Genomic DNA, 19,926 nt, shown 5'->3' with positions numbered 1-19,926 from the left:
ACACATACTGTACAGAGATTGAGATTCTACAGTGCAACCTACTATCATGGTTGCTGCTGTTGGGAAAAACATCTGATTGTAAACTACAGTTTTCCATCACAGCTTTCAGTGGAAATTTATATGCAGTGCAATGAGGGCTTATGACCAAGAAACTTTCCCCTCATACAAAGAGCTGTGATTTTTTACAAACAACCAGCCAAATACGGGGACAGGATGGCAAACAACAAGGGATGTATCCAAAGATGCACTGATGGAATTTTTAATCTGGAAGGGAGAATCTAGGGTTTATAGGTAACAATGGATATATCTTAATAATCTATCTCAATCTAGGCAAAACAAGTTGCCCACCCCTGGCATATAGGTAATTCAATCTTTCCTTTTTCTATAATATTAATACATGCAGTACGTAGGAATTTTTATTTATATAATACCATCAACATACTGTATGTACAATGGATTTGAAGAGAAAGAGGGCAGAAAGTAAAGAAATTAAGGCTGCAAGCACATCTTTTCTGCCTATTGTAGTTCTACTCTGCTCACATAAAGATTTGTGATGCTAATCATGTCAGAATGGATCCAAGGCTTAGTAAAATACCCGGTATCCAAGAAATGTTTGGCAAAGCTTTAGTTTTTCTGTATGTTACAAAAACCTTACCTTCAGGCAAATATCACGCTTTACATCTTAATCTTAGATACAAACATCCAAGACGTAAACAAACAAGTAAATTAAGAAGGTGCTCTCAGTTTCACACACACATGCACACATGACTGGCCCTGATTTATAAATAGAGCACACAGGCATGTTACTGGGCATTATGGGAGCAGCAACTGGAAAGGCTAGCCCTGCCCATTACTGGGTATGCTGCAGGAAAAGCCAGCTATTCAAATGCACATATGTACTGTCAATATATGTTTTAAATATGTTGCCTGCTACTTGAATCAATTTTTGTGCCAGAATTCAACTGAAGTCCAAATTTCTCCATGTTGTAAATTATTTCTAAGTCATAAATATAAACAAGACATGTTCCAACTGTCTGGAATACCAGCTAGCTCTGCAATGGAATGGAATCATTTTTTAATTTTACTTCATCTGAATGGCTTATGTCACTTCTCAAATGAAGTAAGAGAAAAATGTTCAACCTTTGACTGAAAGAAGTACTGATGCCCATCATGGCTTTGCTCAGTGAGGCTTGCTATATTGTATAGCAAGTATGGGGAATGAATGCTATGCAGTGTTAAACTTTTAACTTAGAGGCATCACTTTAATCGTAAACAATTTTACTAAAGTATGTAGAATGTGTCAATATACTGTATGTATCTTCTAGCTGGTGGGATGAAGGCAATAATAGGTTTGCTGCAAGGCAGTCTTTAAAGGTCCTAGCTTCTAGAGAATACTGAGACCATTCTTGGGCTTTTGTTATACTTGTGGCATATTGGCCAAAATGTGCCAAAATTGCACACCATGCTTTAACTGTTAGAAGAAAATGCTGCGTGTGTCATGAGTACAATTAAGACTAGCATTTATGCTTTCCTTCTTTCACTAAAAAGGTGCTTTGTGGAAGCCTCACTGAGCAAAGCCATGATGGGCAGCAGAGGTCAGCATTCATGGACCTATCTGTGGATGGCCATGGCACATGGAAGATTATCTAAGCAGAGTATACTTAATTAGTTAGTTGTTACATTTATATCCACGATCGTATCAACTTTAGGCTGTGTATGGTAAAAGGCATACATTTCTTTTGAAAGCAGAAAAAGTGTGTTTATGAACCTAAGAGAAACAGGAAGGATTTAATAGACCTAAATGAAGGTATCTCATCTTGTGCAGTGGACTTAATAAATACATGCATGGAAATGGAAGCACAGGTTCAATTATGATAGGACTGAAATCTATATCAGAAAATATGAACTAGTATACTCTAGATTGTGTGTCTGCATGAAAGTAAGGATTCACAATTGGTAATAGTTGCATATTACATTCTAGTTACTAGTGATAATGGAAACATCAGGATGAGGTTTTGGAAAAAAATGAAACATTCTGAATGAATACAATCTGGAGGAAAAGGTTATTCTGTTAGGTGACGTGGATATGACTGGTGGGAACCAACTGAGAGACTATGAAAAAATGATTAGGTCATTCAGAGATCCAAGAATAAATGAGAATGGTGGGGTTTTTTGGGGGAGTATCTGTCATTTAAGCATATGTATATTCCTAAAAGAGGAACGCGGTGGCGCTGCGGGTTAAACCGCTGAGCTGCCGATCGGAAGGTCGGCAGTTCGAAACCGCGCGGCGGGGTGAGCTCCCGTTGCTAGTCCCAGCTCCTGCTCACCTAGCAGTTCGAAAACATGCAAATGTGAGTAGATCAATAGGTACCACTTCGGCGGGAAGGTAACGGCGTTCCGTGTCGTCATGCTGGCCACATGACCACGGACGGGTCCTTACGGACAACGCCGGCTCCAAGGCTTAGAAACAGAGATGAGCACCGCCCCCTAGAGTCGGACACGACTGGACTTTACGTCAAGGGAAACCTTTACCTTTACCTTTACTATATTCCTAAAAACTTGACTGACTTGAGTCTGATGAAAGAATGAGAGAATTGTGAAGGATACATGGTAAGAGGAACGCGGGATGGGCCATTATTTGGCAGTATCATGAGAGAATCTTGGGGGGAAACTGGACATAGAATAATAATAGAGGCAAAAGGAAGTAAAGTAGAACAACTGCAAGAAGCATGAGTCCTGTATAAAATATTCAAAAATATATTAACATCCCAACAGAATGAATACAAAGTGGACAAAAGGAGATAGGTTGTGGAAACTGTTTAGTACTGGTTGATAAGAATTATGCAAAGTATGCAGAAGTATGTGGCCTTATTTTAATTAGAAGCATGAAAAAGAATGCTTGATAGAATGATGATGTGGATGAGGCTGTGGATGACAGAAAAACTGCATATAAGAACGATTGTTGCAAAAATGAGGAGAGAAAGGTACAGTATAATGTTTATAGAGAGAAAAAGATGTAGTGAATGAGAGCAAGGAACTTATAACATTAAAGAGGAAGAGAAAATGCAGAGTAATTTTTATAGAAATAAAAATTTTGAAAGTTTTGAAAATGGGTGAAGAGTTTCTAATAGGGAGACTTCAACAAAGTCAATGGGATTAAGAATAAAAATGATTTGGGATAAAACTGAACAAAGGAAACGCTAGGATTATTTTAGAGATTTTTATGGGAATGATTAAAATGAATGCTATAAGTGTCCAATAAAAACTATGAAAAGGAAATCATATGCTGTGAGAAAGCTGAAAAATAATAAGGCTACATGTGTAGACAGTAGATTGGAGGCAGGTGAAGATTATGGATGTGATTTGCTCATCAAGTGGTTGCTCAACTTGTTTAGTGCATTTAGTACATTTGTGAAGACTCCAAGTGCCTGATGATTGGAAGAATGCCATTGTTGTTCTCTTATACAAAGAAAAAGGTAACAAGAATGTGCCTGGCAAGGTGTTTGGAAGAATTCCTGTTGAAAGAGTTTAGGAGATGGCATTGAGCAAAATTTGAGTAGTAGTAGAAGCAGTCTGTAGAAAACGTAGTCTGCACATCAGCATTCAACCAGATTTTTATTCTTCAGCAGATAAACCATTTAAAATGTTTCCTGAAAGTTTAGAAAAAGAGCCTACTAATGGATAGGCTTGAATTATGTGAAAATGAAGTTGAAAGTTGATTGCTGAATGTCATAACAATAGTATATAATGAAAGTAAAGCATGCATAAAAATAAATGTAATCCTTAATTATTGATTCAACATCAAGCAGAGAGTAACATAAGGATATGGGATGCCCTCTCGGCTGTTTAATGTGTTTATGGATAAATGTATATAAATGTATTAATATATATATAAAAATAAGGAATGCTTGTGCTGATATTAGAGGTGTGTCAGTTGGTAGGTGAATGTCTATGAACTTCTGTATGCAAACAATGCCATGGTGTTGGTTGAAAATCCAAATAATTTGCAATGAATGTTAGATTGTATAATGCAATGAGTATGGCTCTAAAAATGAATGCACTAAAAACCAAGACAGTTTTTAACACAGAAAATGAAGTGGATAATTGCAAATTATACATAAATGGTATAAAATTAGTCCAAGTAGATAAATTTGAATCCTTTCATAGTATTCAAGAGAAAACTGATGAAGAAATGCGAATACTTGTAGAATCATAGTATGTAATATGTGATCTGTTGTAAGAATGTTTCATGAAAGAAGCAAAAATGGCTATGTATAAGAATGCTATTCTGCTCACTCTCTTATAAGAGTTGGGTATATTGGGAGGAACCTAAGAGTTGAACACAGTGGGAATTGGTTGATTTAAAAGTGTTTGTGATAAAAGGAGAGACAAAGAATAAATGGGTAGTGAAGGAATGATGAAAAGTGAGTGACCAATATAAAAAATGTAAACTTTGATCATCTAGACAGAATGGGTAGGATTAAATTGAGAACAAAGTATGTGAAGAATATATGGATTGAAATGAAGGGGAAAAACAAAAGTGTTGTGCTTGGATAGAGTTGATGAGTTTCTTGAAAAGAGAGGTGAGAAGTTTGAAAAACAAGGACAGAAAGGTATGCAGAGATACAGTGAACGGTATGGGTGTAAATGAGATTTAGTTTTATTTCTCTTTCCTTTCTCTCATCTCCTGACTTTAATTTACTTTGCTTATTACTTCTTACTCTTTTTGTGCTTTCTGTAATACTGCTTACTCTGAAATGGAACAGTGATGGATATTATAGGTAACATATATGTATATGTTTACGTTACATATTCATGTAAGTTTGCATATTGTAAACAGGAAGCAAAGGATGTTTAAAAATGCAAAATTAGTCATTCCATGTTCTGTCAAGTTTTAATTGTCTAGAAGCTTGAGGCTATTAATAACTCCCAGCTATTTAACAATAATTACAGATATTCAGCACATACATTGTTCCTTTAATTTAGTCTTATCTACTGTATTTCCCTGGCAATATTTTCTACAGACCAAAGTAAATTAGCTTTTTAAAAAATTACATTTTGTAAATACCAGTTTGAGTAACTGAAGGAGTCTGGGTCAGTTCAAAAGGCTATTGCCTAATAATACCATTTCCCTTTCTACAGTTTCTTTTTCCGAGCATATTAATATCTCCTCTCCAGGACAGGAAAAATGTCATCTTAACATCATACAAACTGTACCTGCCAACTGTTTAATTATTTGCAGATGTCTTCCCTATCACATATATGCTTTTTTGTTCCATTCTTTCACTAGTTTAAAATGTAAGCCAAGATCCAACTAGTTTTTTAAGATTTTAATTAGAGTGTTGGCCTCTAATTTAATGGAAAAACTGGATGGGGGTTCTCTGCAATCCAGTACCTATTTAATATATAAGTAAGTTCCATTGAATGCAGTGAGTTTTGCCCCTGAGTAAATATATTCAAGGCAGTGCTATCCAGACTAAGCCCTTGTAACTATTCTCAATATTTTTTCATGTAAAATCTTTTAGCGAAATAGATATGGAAAACTGTTATGTAAATGACTGAAAAATGCAATTTATTTCCACCACTACACAAAAACTAGTACTTGTACCACTGTACCATACTGTATTCTGTAAAATCAAATTTTAGTCAATATTTAGATTTTCACTAATTTTCTAATTTTATCACTAATTCTTAAAATGAGCCATGGTGCTTTAAAATCCCTAACACAGAATGTAGTACATTCTAGAAAATGTAGGAAGTAAAATAGTAAAACCTCAGACCCCGGCTCATATTTTCACCATAAATATAATTATGGTCTTTAAGAGAGAAGATAAAAACATCCTCAAGTTGAACTTTATTCCTGATGGACACAACCATACAGCTTTCTTGGCAATAGTATGGAGGTGTCTTCTCCAGAGAAGGTTTCTGATTTTCTAGACTAACCTGTAGTCATGGTATTTCTTGATGGTGTCCAATCCAACTTCTAACTAGGACCAGACCAGCAGACAAATTTGGCCAAGTGCTGCCACAAAATTTCCAAAATTCTGTGTCTTTAAAAAGTTTCTACAGTAGTTGTGGATGGAATGTACAATTGTGGAATAGCCACCAAGAATACATTATAAATTCTCCTTGTATTAACATGCTTGCAGTGATCAAAATAATTTGTCATTATGTTATGCAAATTATAATAGGTTTTCAACTATCCGGTCTAATTATAGCCCTGCTGCTTTCCCAAAGTTCTCTGTTTTTAAAGGGCAATATGAGAGGTCTCATGAATCCCTTTCTGAAGCCCATTACAATACTTAAAGAATAAGCCCTATGGGGCCTGTGTCTCTTGGCTGATGGGGACAATGGCAGCTTGCTAACAGACCAGAATAATAAAATAATAAATAATAAAATACAAATAGAAGAGTGACTGCGCAGCTTGCCAATCTTGGCCAGGCACTATGGATCCTCTCTTGGATTGAGAAGAAATGGCTCTGAACCAAGACAGGCCAAACTGAGGGTGTCTGTATTCCTGGCATTGCACTTAGTCACCCTTACCACAGACACTGGCATCAGTGCTGTTCCTACTTGTGTAGCTGTCAGCTGCTGGTATACTGGCAAAGGGAGCAGGCAAGTTGGGAAAATGATTTGAGTTTGAGATCCATGCTTTAAAAAGTTTTAAATAATTCAAATAATTGAAGTCTAAGATGGCCTATAGTGTTGGTTATCATTCATAGCCAAGCAATGATTTTTCCTTTTAAGCATTCCCAAACATCATTCTTCAGTGATCTCATAAGAATCACCAAACATTATAAACTGGCATGATACGTTACACATACTAACATCAGGGACACCCTTAAACACTAAGTTGCTGAACAGTCAATTGTCATATGTTGAAAACACTGTTAGCAATTAGCTAACAATTTTACACACAGGCATGAAGAAATCAAATGTACAATAGTTACGTGAAGTGACCACAGTATATCAAATAGACTTTTATTGTGGCATTATTGTTCACCTACCTCTGAACAAGTTTTTTGTTGAAACTAGGCATATTGGGTATAAAAGTTTATTAACCAAAAATTGAATTTCTAGATTTGAACAATTTTCAAGAGTTATTTCTGGCATTATAATCTATTATAAAGGTTAAGTAACTCATGGCTTTCTTCCCACTTGTTTTTCCCATTTCCCTATCAACTTTAGCGAGATACATAACAATTTGGAATATAAATTGTCCTAGCTCCCCCAAGTGGCAATACTAATTTTTCAAAAATATTTGGAATAACGATGCTTGAAACAAATGCTATTAATGCAACATTACATTTCAACTGTCCCTAGAATCAGTGTGGCTGGAGATGGAAATTATTACAAAATAAATTTTCATCAAAGCACTACTTGTTTCTATTATGAACCACAGAAATCAGAATTTCTGCATTCATCTACTGTACATATTTCAAGGATCAGGTGTGAGAAGCCTGTGGAACTGAAATACAGTACTTCAATATCCTCATCTGCTGATGAAGCCAGTTAATGTAATATACAACACTGCCACATTTTTCTTGTATTGTATTTGTAAGATCATTTATTTACTGAATAAAAGTCCAGAATATTCTAACAAGACTAGCTGTGACAGGGAGAAAACTGTGTACCAAAGGAAGTAAAAATATTACAATTTACTGCTAAGCAAAGTTATAGATACTTATAATTGGAGAACAAAGCAAATGGCAATTGAGTTTTGTTAGATGACAAGAAATAGGATTTACCCAAGAAACCTGAAAGTATTTGCCACTGAGGAGTATGTCTCACTGGGATGAAAGGAAATAAAACAGAATAAATAGTTTTTCAGCCCCCCTCCCCTTTCTGTTCCAATCAGTTTCTCAAGGCATTCAAGAAACTGCACTGGAAGAAAACAGACAATCCATTTTCAATTTATATGTCCACAATTTGTGTGGAGAGTGGGTTCTCTATTCTTTTTACTCTATACTGAAAAACATACACAGACCTCATGGATCCTGTCTATATGATGTGTCTGTTAGATATAACTCACTGTTCGCTTTCATTCATAATTCACATTTACAAAATTATAAACAAAATACTGCCAGATACAGAAAATATATTATCTTGGATAGTAATTTCTAAATCACTATGTGTTGGTGAATAGATCAAGCAATTAATAAGCACATTTCTTTAAGAAATTTAAAAGAGAAATAATATTTGAAGGGTTGAAATCTTTTATTTCTACTACAATTCTGAGATCATTGTATCAATGTAAACCGATCAACAATGTCACAAATTCTGACTATCTCAGATGGGAATGAATGAGAAAATGTACAGTTTTGTACTTGGGAATACTACAGATATAAGATCTTATCCTTAGAACCAGATAATATTCCTTCTATTTTTAGTCTGCCATACTGAGCAATATTTGCTAGCATTAAGTAATTTACCTAAATCAGATATAGTACTATTGCTAATTTTATTTTTTTTAATTTGCTATCTTTATATATCACTTTCTCTTTGAACTATAGGTCTATAGATTAAACCACAGTTTAGTAAAACTATTTTTATTCAATTGTCTGAGCAACACAATTATCAACATGCTGAATTAAACTACACATGATAAAAAATCCTGTAACATTCTCTAGTATAGAAATATAAAAGGATTTCTATCAAAACTAATTACAAATGCACAAATCAGCCTCTAAACGTTTGCTTCCCTTATTAACTTAGATGACATTTTATTTTATTACACAGAATACGACTGATACTCATTGCAGTACGATTTATGACAGTTCTTCTGTTAACCTCATTTTCAGAGATTTATTAGTGAGCCACCAAAGCTGAAACCTTGAAGAGTTCTTGTTTAGGTGCTCAATTGTATGACTTCTTTTATGTCATTAGCCAAAGAGACTTTGAAAACAATCCATTTATAAAATCAGTTTGCCTACTGTTAACAAACTCTAAAAGTCAGATTTTCTACATTTTACAGACCCAAAAATTAATTTAAAAATCATTTAGTAAATCAAAGGCAGGGGGTTATCTCCCTTTGGCATTCAATAATTCAGTAATTATATATCAAAACCAAATATAGACATTTTATAAAACACTGTGATTATTTAAAAGCAGTACTAAAATACCTAAATTTTCACAGCTACTGCCTTCAAAAGTCATCATATCAAGTGAGATGCAGGCCTTCGTGAAACTGGTTAAATATTTTTATCAGTTCTAATCAGTCTGAGGTTATAAAGGAACAGCAATCCTAAACAAGCGTAAGACCCTTACTGCAGCTCTTTCGGTGTTGTTATTGCCCATGAAAATATTATGATACTGCACAGACAGATTTAGAGATATCTTATATTATTCATATTTAATTGTACAGTGATATCAGAAATATTTATTCTTAATTTTTAGGAAGTATGAAGAGATCATATCCCCACTGCATTCTAATCTTTGTGCAATATTAGTTGCCTTATAGTTAGTCCATAAATGGAACTGGAGGTGACATGGAACTTAAAATAAATAAAATAAACATCGTATCCAAAGTTAAGAAGTTTAAAAATACTAATTGAAGACCCATGCACTTGGATGAGAAAGGCAAGGGAAACCCAAAGACCACTAAGAGATCTATTTTCTAGCTTACAGAATAAAATGCATACCATTTTTTAAATTAGAATATTCATGGTGGAGGAGTAGATTTAGATATCAACATTCATGAGTAGTAACAGAATTCTATTCCAGGTACAATTCTGCTCTGGAATCTGATAGTTCCATTATATGATCCTGGGGGCTCCCCATTTGCAATAGGAAATAAGACACCTCTGAAACAACATATAAAGTTCATTTTTGTAGAAAATCCTGTTTTATAAAAATCTATTCTTGACTTGTATTGAATGTGTATTCATGATACTGCGCAGCACCATCTGAACAGTAATTCTAACGGCGAAGTTTTTTAGATGTCACATTCACAAACAGAAGTACCAGATTACAGTTAAACTTGAAGATCCCATGAAATAAAACAGTTAAGAATAAATTTCACCTTCACTTATAATACCAGAAGACAATTCACACTAGAACAAATGTCTATCTGGACTATAGGGTAATAAGAGTTATAAGAGTAATTTTCCTTGTACAAAAAACACTGCTTGAGTCATTGATTTTAAAAAAATGAAGAAGTTACATTCATCAAACCTAATGAACTATTTCACACATCATCTTATGCCATAATTCAGAGTGGTTAATTATCATTTAGCATGTCATGCTAACCTATTATAGTTTATTAAATAAACAATGGTTAAACAAAACATGGCTTATGATGATGTCCAAATCAGGTCAGTGCTTTTCCAATGACATTAGCAATCCAGATTAAGGCCCAGATGTTTTCTTAAATCTTTCCAAAGGACATCTGGGAAGTTTACAAGTACCCAACACCCTTCTCAAGATTTTTTTTCTTTAATTTGGTTATATGGGGAGTAATTTTCAAATTTTCTCATCCTAGTCTTTGTCATATGAACACCAGTAAATACAGATAATACCAATACTACTAATAATAATAATTTTTAAACTTGTATGACAGAGTTATAAATTTATTCACATCTAGTACCTGTAGCTTGGGTCTGAAAGATAAAAACAGAGCCAAATCATGTTTCAGCTTCAAGGGTTTTGTTGCTGTTGTTAAAACATAAAGTACCAAATCCAAAATAATAAGCCCTATTTCTTTACAATAGAATCTTATGGCACTTTGAAGAGTCCAAATATATTCAAGTAAAAGCACTTATGAAGTGAGATTTTATTTCATGAAATTATTGAAACAAGCTTTGGTCCTTGTTATTCTTCAAGATGATATGACTGGTACTAAAGGTATTGTTCCTTGGCCCATATTAATTGAAGTATTTGTAACCCAAATATAGTTTAATGGACAATTACATCCATATAATTTCAGCTGAATACATCTGTGCATAGCTGAACTCTTAAGAGAAAGATATTCCAGAATACAAACAATTCAATGTACAGGAATTGGGGAGAGAAGCAGACAAAATGGATACTGGGAGGGATTCTGGAAGCTGCCCATAACTGAATGAAATGCTACATGGCTACTTGGGAAGAAGACTTCTAAAGATGTGTGCAGTTGGCAGTGAGACAGCACCCAAATAAACAAAGTATTAACTCCCACCACCCAAACTATCAGCAACTATCCAAACAGGGGTTGAGGAGACTGTAAACAAGGTATAGTACAGTACATGTGCCTCATGAAGCTAAAAGAGGACTAATTCAAAAGAGGGGATCAAAGGCACTATATTTTCAATTACAAATAAGTGCAATTAATGTTGCAGGGTATCAGCCTAAAGCTATGGCCTTTTTACCTAAACTTTAAACAATGTTCTGGTATTCACTTCTGAACTTTTACTACATGAGAAGAACTGCATTGAGTTATACAGTTTCTCTTTTATTCCATCTGAGAAGATAGATGGGATTCTTCTCAATGTTTTGCATTACTGTAGTACAAAAATAATGGCTATTATAATATCTAGAGTGAGACAAGAGTGATGATTGTAGCCTTACATAAATCTTAAATCTCTTTAGTACAATCAATATGAGTTCTTGTGTCTACACAAAGATCCTGATGCTTCAATCATTAAATGATATATGATTGAAATGAGTAAATTCACTTGTAGCTTGCTAAACAGAATGAAAATAAGTAAATTATATGATTTTACTTGTATGTAATGCCAGAAGCAGAAAGCAGGCCCAATGAAATGTCCACAAATCAAGTTTTAAAATAAACTGCAAGGAAATATTTTTCAAATTTTAAACGCTTTGTTGACTAATTTGTGAAACTCCCTACTGCTCTAAACTGCAGTCATTATTAATACAGTAGTATTCAAAAGAGGAACACAAAGTTTAGTGGAAGATAACTGAAAGCGCTTATTCTTACAACCTAAGCTTCCCTTATACTTTTGGGGGGTTTTACAGCTGCCTTTACTATGTAGGCAACCTTGAAAAGTGGCACTAATCAACCCTGAAACTATGAGGAAGGAGTGCTTAAAGGAGTCTTAGCCCGCCCAAATAGGTTTTTCACTCAAAACTTCTCATCACCAATTTCTACCTTTCAGCTGGTTCTAGTTTTGAGTATTTAATCTCACAAAAAAAGAGTGCTCTTCAAATGCAACTATAATCCCTGTGAAGTCTGCAGAAAAAATTCTGGTATCTTAAATAATTCTGAAATATATCTTTATCAAAGAGTCCATCTGCTACAGAGATTAAGAGGCTGGACTAGAAATTGGGACAGTGTGGATTCTGGTCTTCCCCTAGGCATAAAAGATGGTTGGGTGACTTTGGATCAGTCATTTTTTCTCACCCTAACTCACCTCACAGGGTTGTCTGTTGTGTTGGGGAAAATAGGTGGGGAAGGAACATTATGCACACTGACTAGAATTGTACAACATAAGGTAAGGGCAAGCCATAAATCTAATAAATTATTCTACTGTTACTACTACTTTCTGAAAGATTAACATTTTATTACAATAAGGGAAATTATAAAGAATTTACTTCAATTTTTCTTTCTAGCATATATAATGTCTTTCATAAATACTAATAATTCAAGTGATGATTTACAGTATACTTACCAAAATAAAATAAAAGTATCTGTTGCTAATGCTTACTATAGGCATTGTGTTATTTTAAACCAATATAATTGGTTGTAATATAATTGTTCATGGCCCAGAGTTGCTGTGGTGAGAGGGGCAGCCATATGAATCAAAACAAACAAACGAAGCATACATTTGTTTTCATGTTTCAGGCACAAATTTGACAGTAATTTCTCATGCATAGCCCTATTTAAAATAAATAGGAACTACTCCTCTTGACAGTTGTGTTCCTATTTTATCCCATCTTATTTTTTAGGGTTTCTTCTTGCTAGTAAGTTCAATGGATCTTGCACAGAAAACTTTTTGGTCATGGGATTCATGATTCCTTTCTTTTGCATATTAGGATATTTGTAGGTAGGTTCAGACAAATATTTTTTGGAAAGCATGTAAGGTTGGGACAATACAGATTCTCTCTCTCTCTCTCTCAACAAAGATTTCCATTGATTTCTGTCAAGTGAGACCAAAATTTATAGGAAACGCCTTGTCCATTTAAATATCACAGGTTTACTAACTAATTTTATTCTTAACTGTTCAGAATGAAGATGATAAATCTGCACAAACTTTTGATCACACTTCATTCTCAGCCTTCAGAACATAATAGGAAAGTATTTATTTTAAAATACAATTACTAAGGACTGTTAAGCAAACACACAAACCAACCCCAAAAGGTACAAAGGCAGGAGTTCTGTAATAGCTGGAATCTGTGAGGTAAACTGAACCAAAACTTCTGAGAACTCTGGGACACATCTCCTTAGCAGAGAGTGGTTCTGAAGAAAAATAACACACTGTCTCTAGGATGCCTTTCCTTTAATCTTTATGTTTAAACTTGGGCTGGCAGTCTAGTTCCAAATCAGCCATCTCCCAAGGCTGTGATAGTTGGAAATAAGGTGAGTGTTTAAATCTCTCTCCTCCACCCCAGCCCCCGTTTCCAAATTATCCTTGCATAATTAGAGAAAGGGGAGAGAGTGGCAGCGACAGCACTTTTTCTTTATGGTTGTGTGCTAGTAACATTACTGCCACAAGTGTTGTTTATCAAACGGTACACGCACGAAATCTAGGCTGGGAACGCAAGGTGTGTCAACATCCCGAGAAGCCGTGATTGCTCTGGGGTGGTGCTGGGAGCAACCCGGGTCTTCATTCGCGCCTTCTCCCTTCTCTCTCCCCCCCCCCCACGCCCCTCCTACAGACCAGACGCAGCATTTGCAGTAATTCCTAGGCCGGCTTCCATGTCAAACTGATGGTGAGGGGCGTGTCATTTCTCGTTTTCTTTTCGTGTTCAACTACAAATGTTCTTTAAAAACCGTACCTCTTCCATTCAGTATCTTCCAAAGAAAAAGAAAGCTTGGCCCGGAAACTGGACCTGGAAAGCAGCGGCGGGGGGAATGAGGATGAGAGGAAGTCGCCCAACGGCAGCAAACAGACTGGGCTGCTGAGGTTTCCCTCCAGGAAACAGGATGAAAGGGGCCTCTCCGATGGGGCTGAGGGAGGAGATAAAGGGGGCCGGAGGGTGGCTGCAAAGCCCCCCTACGCAGAGTAAGATGAGGCTGGAGTCTCCCCGGCCAAGAAACCTCTCCGCCTTCTGAGGAGACGAGGCACTGGCACGGCGCCTTTTTCTCTTCACAAAGCCAAGACGCCCCCAACCCGAGAGCCAATGCCGGGTACCTGCCCTTGCCGCCGTCCGCTCCGGCTCCAACTCCGCCGCCGCGTTACCCAAACGGGAATGACACGAGCTACCGGCGCTGGCCGCGAGTCCCCTTCGTGAAAACCCTCCTTCTCATGCCTGCTGGCTCTGGCGCCTGCCAGTCAGTAGCCACGGCACCTATAGCGCTTTCTCATTGGCCAATTCTCCCCTCCCGTATGTAAATAGCGCCTCCTTCCTCTCGACACTTAACCGCTCGAGGGGAGTCCGAAGTCTCGAGTTCGCAGCCCCCCGCCCTCCTTTCCCTCTGCGAAAATAATAACAACAATAACAATAAAGGCTGATAAATCGAGTGACACAGAGTAAAATCCCGGGCATTAAGTGTCCACCCGATGAATCCCACTATTTAGCTCAACTGGCAATAGCGTATCACAGCGCCTCCCCCCACCGCAATCTTCAGGGATGCCCTGGACGGACAGCATCTTTAATTGAGTGCTTTACAAATCCCACAGGGCGGTTCTGTTCTGATTCTTGTTATTGTTGGTATTTTTCGCCGATATGTTCTGTTGTTGCTCCTCTCGAAGCCCCTTAGCCCCGGGAGGGGTGGGTAGAGCCTATCAATTAAGCAATCTAGCGTAAATGGTGTTTACGCAAACGCAAAATTCTGGTGTTTATTTAAAAGGCAGGTAGAGGGCAGGCTATGGGGACAAATTCCCGCCAAAGATCACAGACGATTGTTTTGGTAGGGGTGTAATTTGATCTGTATGTACTGTAACTATCCCAACTCGACTCAGGTATAACTTTATCGGCACCCTCTCACGAGGAAAGGAGAAGTATTTTCCAACGCTCCCTGTGGAAGGTAAGAGGAGCTTGCAAAAACCATCTTCCAAAAACGTGGCCCAGAATAGTTCGTTTTTACAAGATAGGTTTCTGTTGTACCGATTCCTACGATAGACGATCCACTTCGTAAGAATTCTTTTCTTAGCAAAAAATCATGGATAAGAAGAGATCATTCTTAAGAGGCACCCGCGGAGAAACACAGCACGAGTAAAATCTAGCCCCAGGCAAATTGCTGCAAGCTCTCTCTACTTGGAATATTTAATAAATCCTGCTTGAACCTTACGGTTCAAAATAGTGAAGATAGGCTTTCCTCTCTAGCTGTATACCTGACTCACGCACCCGTAGATGGAGCCATCACGTTTGGGTTTTTCCTTACTACAAGTCGACAACTGATCGGTCATGTTTTTGTTTTTCTGAAAACGTCCATAACGTTATGAAATCTCGACCATTTCTGCTGGCCAAGATTCTTTCGCGGGAGACCATTTCATTCAATCCAGCCTCCCTTTCTCCCCCCCGCGCCCCCCCCATAACGTTTGTGACCAGCAGCTAGAAAAACGAGAGGAGAGGTCAACAACAGTGGCTGGTTTCTCTCCTGGAAAAGAGGCGCGGATGGGACTAAGCTGATCAGTGATCTAGGATGCAGGAGAAGGTAATTCGGCAGTGGCTCTGGAAAGTTGGGCTGAAGTGTGTAGGAATAGCTGAGGACTATTATGGAAGCTGCTTTTGAAAACCTTGCCCCTCTTTTAACCTAAGCATGTATCCACCCCTGTAGAGAATTAAAGGTGAAAAATCACCCACTTCCCAAGTAAATGAAGGGTTAGGGTTAGGCATATTTTCACCATCCCCTGATCACTCAGCACCTCCCCCCAAAAGACCCTGCCCTCAACACACCCGTGTCTCTGTGTTGTGTTGATGGTTGCAATTGCATATCTGGTAGATCATTTAGCAGGCAATAACAAGGGAGGAGGAGAGAGTTAAATGCTATGGAATCTTTATTTTCCTTAGTTTTGTGAGCTGAAGTTTAGGACTGGCAGCATACTCTGAACAACATAATTCTTCCTTAGTTTGTCTTCTTCATGTGTGCAGGTCTGTAAGGGAAAAAAACTTGGAAAGAAATATATGTTCAAGATAATTTAATATACTGAATTGCTAGAGAAATAACTCTACAAATGGTTAAAAAAGAATGACAGGACAATTGTAGTTGTAGAAATGGCAAATCTCTACTTTCATTCTGAAATATAAAAGGGCCATTGCCCAATTTAAGAAAGCTTAGTGGGGGTTGTTTGGGGCTTTGTCTACTGATAATGCAAAAAAAAAAATGCCTAGGAATAAATGATTTCTTTTTTAATTAGATGATGCATGCAAAGATTGTCTTCAGCTTTCCCCAGTCTGATGCCTCATCCTTTTGGATTCCAGCTAATGCTGATGGGAGTCTGTGCCTCTGGAGATGTATAAAGGCACACTCTTACAAAAGAGGATGAGAGAAAAGTAAGAATATTTGTAATACAGTCAGAAAAAGAGGAAGGGATTACTCAGAAGCCTGCCACACTCTCCAATGGCCTGATCATGTCATCTGCCATCTGCATTTTTGTTACAACGTTAATAATAGATCTTATAAAACAAAGGAGAATATTAATGATTAACATACATTGTCCAATGTATCAGAAGAACCTTTTTAATTTACTCAAGGATTTGTAATATGTGAGTCTAACTGCTTATAAGCCAACCACTGTGGCCTCTTTTCAAGTCCTGGCTATTCTATTGACTATTGAGTTGATCCCAGATACGTCATATTACGAGAAGACTGATTCATATCAGTGGGTTAAGTTAGTCATAACTTAAGTCCCATTAATTTAAATGGGTATGTGGTAAATATGCCTAAACACTAATCCACTGTATTTTTCCCATCCCTTAACAACCAGAGATAATGAAACCAGCTTTCATTTTGTATAACTACAGTATTAATGTTCAGAAACACGAGAATGTCATTAGCAATGCACACATAATGTGCATTAGCACATTATCTACATTAGCAATGCACTGTAGGCAATGTCTACAGTGTAAAACGTCCAGACGTGCCAGTGTTGCGAGAACAGTTTACAAGGCCCATTTACTATTGCTAGTTGAAAAGCTTGAGTTGGATATGTGGTGTAACAATTGGGTGATAGTTTTGTTACCACTCAGCTTGCTACTTAATATAAGTTTCGGTATATTGAAGCCAAAAATCAGCTTGCTGAATTCTGCACAGGTCTAGTCAAACTACATTTATAACATATCAGTTTGCTTTAACCAGTATCTATCAGATTTATGCATCTATTGTTCTCTTGCTACCAGATACAGAAGGAGCCAGGAGGAGGAGCAAAAATCAGGCTTTCCCGAAAGACTATGAATGGTCTGGGATGTCAAGATTGGCTACTACACATAGATAGAATTGAATTCCACACCGTTCAACCAGGATCCCAAGAATCACAGCATTCACTTTCAAGAAGCACTCTTAAAGCTTCTAAAACTAGAAGCCCCTCAGATGCATTGGGACTATAACTCCCAGGATCCTGAGCCTCTAGGAATTCTGAGAGTTGCAGAATCCACTCATGTGGAGTATGCCAGATTTGTAAGGCAATAATACATGTGCATGCTAAAAGGAGGCAGGCAATGTCCATTTAAAGTGGGAAGATACTCTCTGGGTTATCTAAAGGATAGGAGAAGACTCTGGTTCTTTGCCGAACAGTGTCTAACAGAAAGGGACTAAAACAAAATCTGCATAATGTATGAACATTGCAAAATTCTTCCTTTTGTGGTACAGAATGTGGCTTACTCTGAAAAGATTGGGGTAAAGAAGAGCCTTTTCATAGTAGCATATTAGGAAAGGTGAAGCATTGGGTAACTCCTTCAAGCCTAATTGGTCCACTTTTGCTTTCCTGGGATATTTACCCCAGTCTTGTCTACCCTAGTTCCATTACTAACACATCAACATACAAAGAAATGTGCCATCAATGTAGCTTGGAGTTCTAGTCAACAGTTTTATCATAAGACTCATATCTTTCTGCTTTCAAGGACTGTATCAAGGTACTGGGTCATTTCTCAGTTCCTAACCTTGGATTTGATGTTCTAAGTGCCTCAGTAGTAATTTCTTCTACTTCGTGGTATACTGGAGAAGAAAACACAGTCATGCTATATAACGTTGACCTTAGGTCAGAATAGTAAGTAACATAAAAGAGAATTGCATACATTTTAGTTTCTAATCTAAAAATGCTACCACTGATAGCAGCATTGCAAGGCCCCAACATTCATTTCATCAGAAGCAACTTAACATCTTTTCTGGAAATATTCCTGTTGCTTTCTCTTCTCATTTCTCTAGCACTGTCTTTGCCCCCTCTCTTCAGATCTCCTGATGCATTTTACCTACAACTCTTGGCTCTCTTTTTCTATCCCTTCTCTGATATCTTCTTAGATGCCCCCAACCCTACACATATATACACTGTCTTCCCTCAAGCAACCCTCTGGCTCTGTTTTTGGCTTTCCTGCTCTACATTTCGAACTTTATTCAAGCCTGTACCCAAACATAATATGTTTGGGATAATACAAATCTGCAGTATAAGTCCCCATCTATACACATACCACGATTCCATCCCATATATACAAAGCCATGATTTTTATTTATAGCCAGATATTGTACAGAATTAGGTATTTACTCAGATTCATTTTGGTACTTTAAATCATTGCTCATGCTCCCATGACCCCTTTGACCAGTATCTCTGATTAATAGGGTATTCTGTATTTTCCTTCTAGCTGTCTTTATTGGCAATACTCCAAGAATCTAGGTCTAGTACTTCTTGAGAGTTCAACAGACACAAAAACAGAAATCTGTTAACCTGTATGTTTTTACTGCAGAAGCATACCTTATCTAGGAAAAAGCCTTCCCATAAAGGCCCTGAGTATGGAGATTCAAAAAATTTGTCTGTTTTCTCCATGCTGATGTCTCACAATGCCAAAACACAATTAAGTTTATTCTGTTCCATTTGAACCTACGTGTTCTGGTTTTCTTAAAACAATTTTTTGCACAAAATACTTAATTTTAAAAACTTACTTACTTACAAATTCATGAGATGGTAACCTCTTAAATTTGAAACAGGTTTTTCTAGAAGTTTGAAGTTGCTAGAAGGTTCAACAGCTATTGAACACATTGAAATGGGGTTGGAAATACCTCTGGGAGGGATAATAGATGATATATTGTTCCTCACATGGATATTTTATACAAAAAATTAAAAAACACTGTTCCGGTTACAAAAAAAATTAAAATATTTAATAGGCAGCTCTGGGACCGCTTCACAGAACTTGGTAAGAATATGGATTCTAGGATGATACCTGTTTTCATTAGCTGGAAAGATGCAGATCAGGTGAGTTTGTTCCAGAATATGGAATCCTTCTCCCCAAAGTTCTCCAGCATCCCTGCTGTTCATGAAACATTTGTCTGTTTTAAAACTGCTTTTTGACTGGCTCTAGCAAATCTCATACAATTTCAGTAACTGTACATAGATACAAATTATCAGAAATATCTTCAGTTTAGTTTCATGGGTTTTTTTTTTTCTCACAATAGTTAAATCACAATCTGAGACAATAGCTGCCTATAATTTTGGGCCACATAAAGCATGGCTCTTCTCAATTTTCTTGGATCTATAACCACTGCAAATAAATAGCTTGTGTACTGAAAGTAAAGGGATGTCCAAACAGACATCATTCTGAAGTGAGGAGTCAAACCATGATCCATTTATTGTGTGGCTGCATAAATAAATCATATTTATTTATTTATAAATATAT

General features: G+C 36.9%; 1 protein-coding gene across 1 annotated transcript in view; it reads right to left on the bottom strand.

The window, feature by feature from the left end:
• Positions 1-14,359, bottom strand: part of FKBP5 (FKBP prolyl isomerase 5) — a 52,594-nt gene extending 38,235 nt beyond the window's left edge. The window contains exon 1 of the mRNA XM_063297678.1: positions 14,292-14,359. The gene's annotated coding sequence lies outside the window, so the exon portion shown is untranslated. The remainder of the gene's footprint in view (positions 1-14,291) is intronic.
• Positions 14,360-19,926: the final 5,567 nt, after the last annotated feature.

Source organism: Candoia aspera, chromosome 3, assembly GCF_035149785.1.
Source record: "Candoia aspera isolate rCanAsp1 chromosome 3, rCanAsp1.hap2, whole genome shotgun sequence".
NCBI classification, from domain to species: Eukaryota; Metazoa; Chordata; class Lepidosauria; order Squamata; family Boidae; genus Candoia; species Candoia aspera.
The sequence above is the reverse complement of the archived record's forward strand: the minus strand, read 5'-3'. Positions and strand labels throughout refer to the sequence as shown.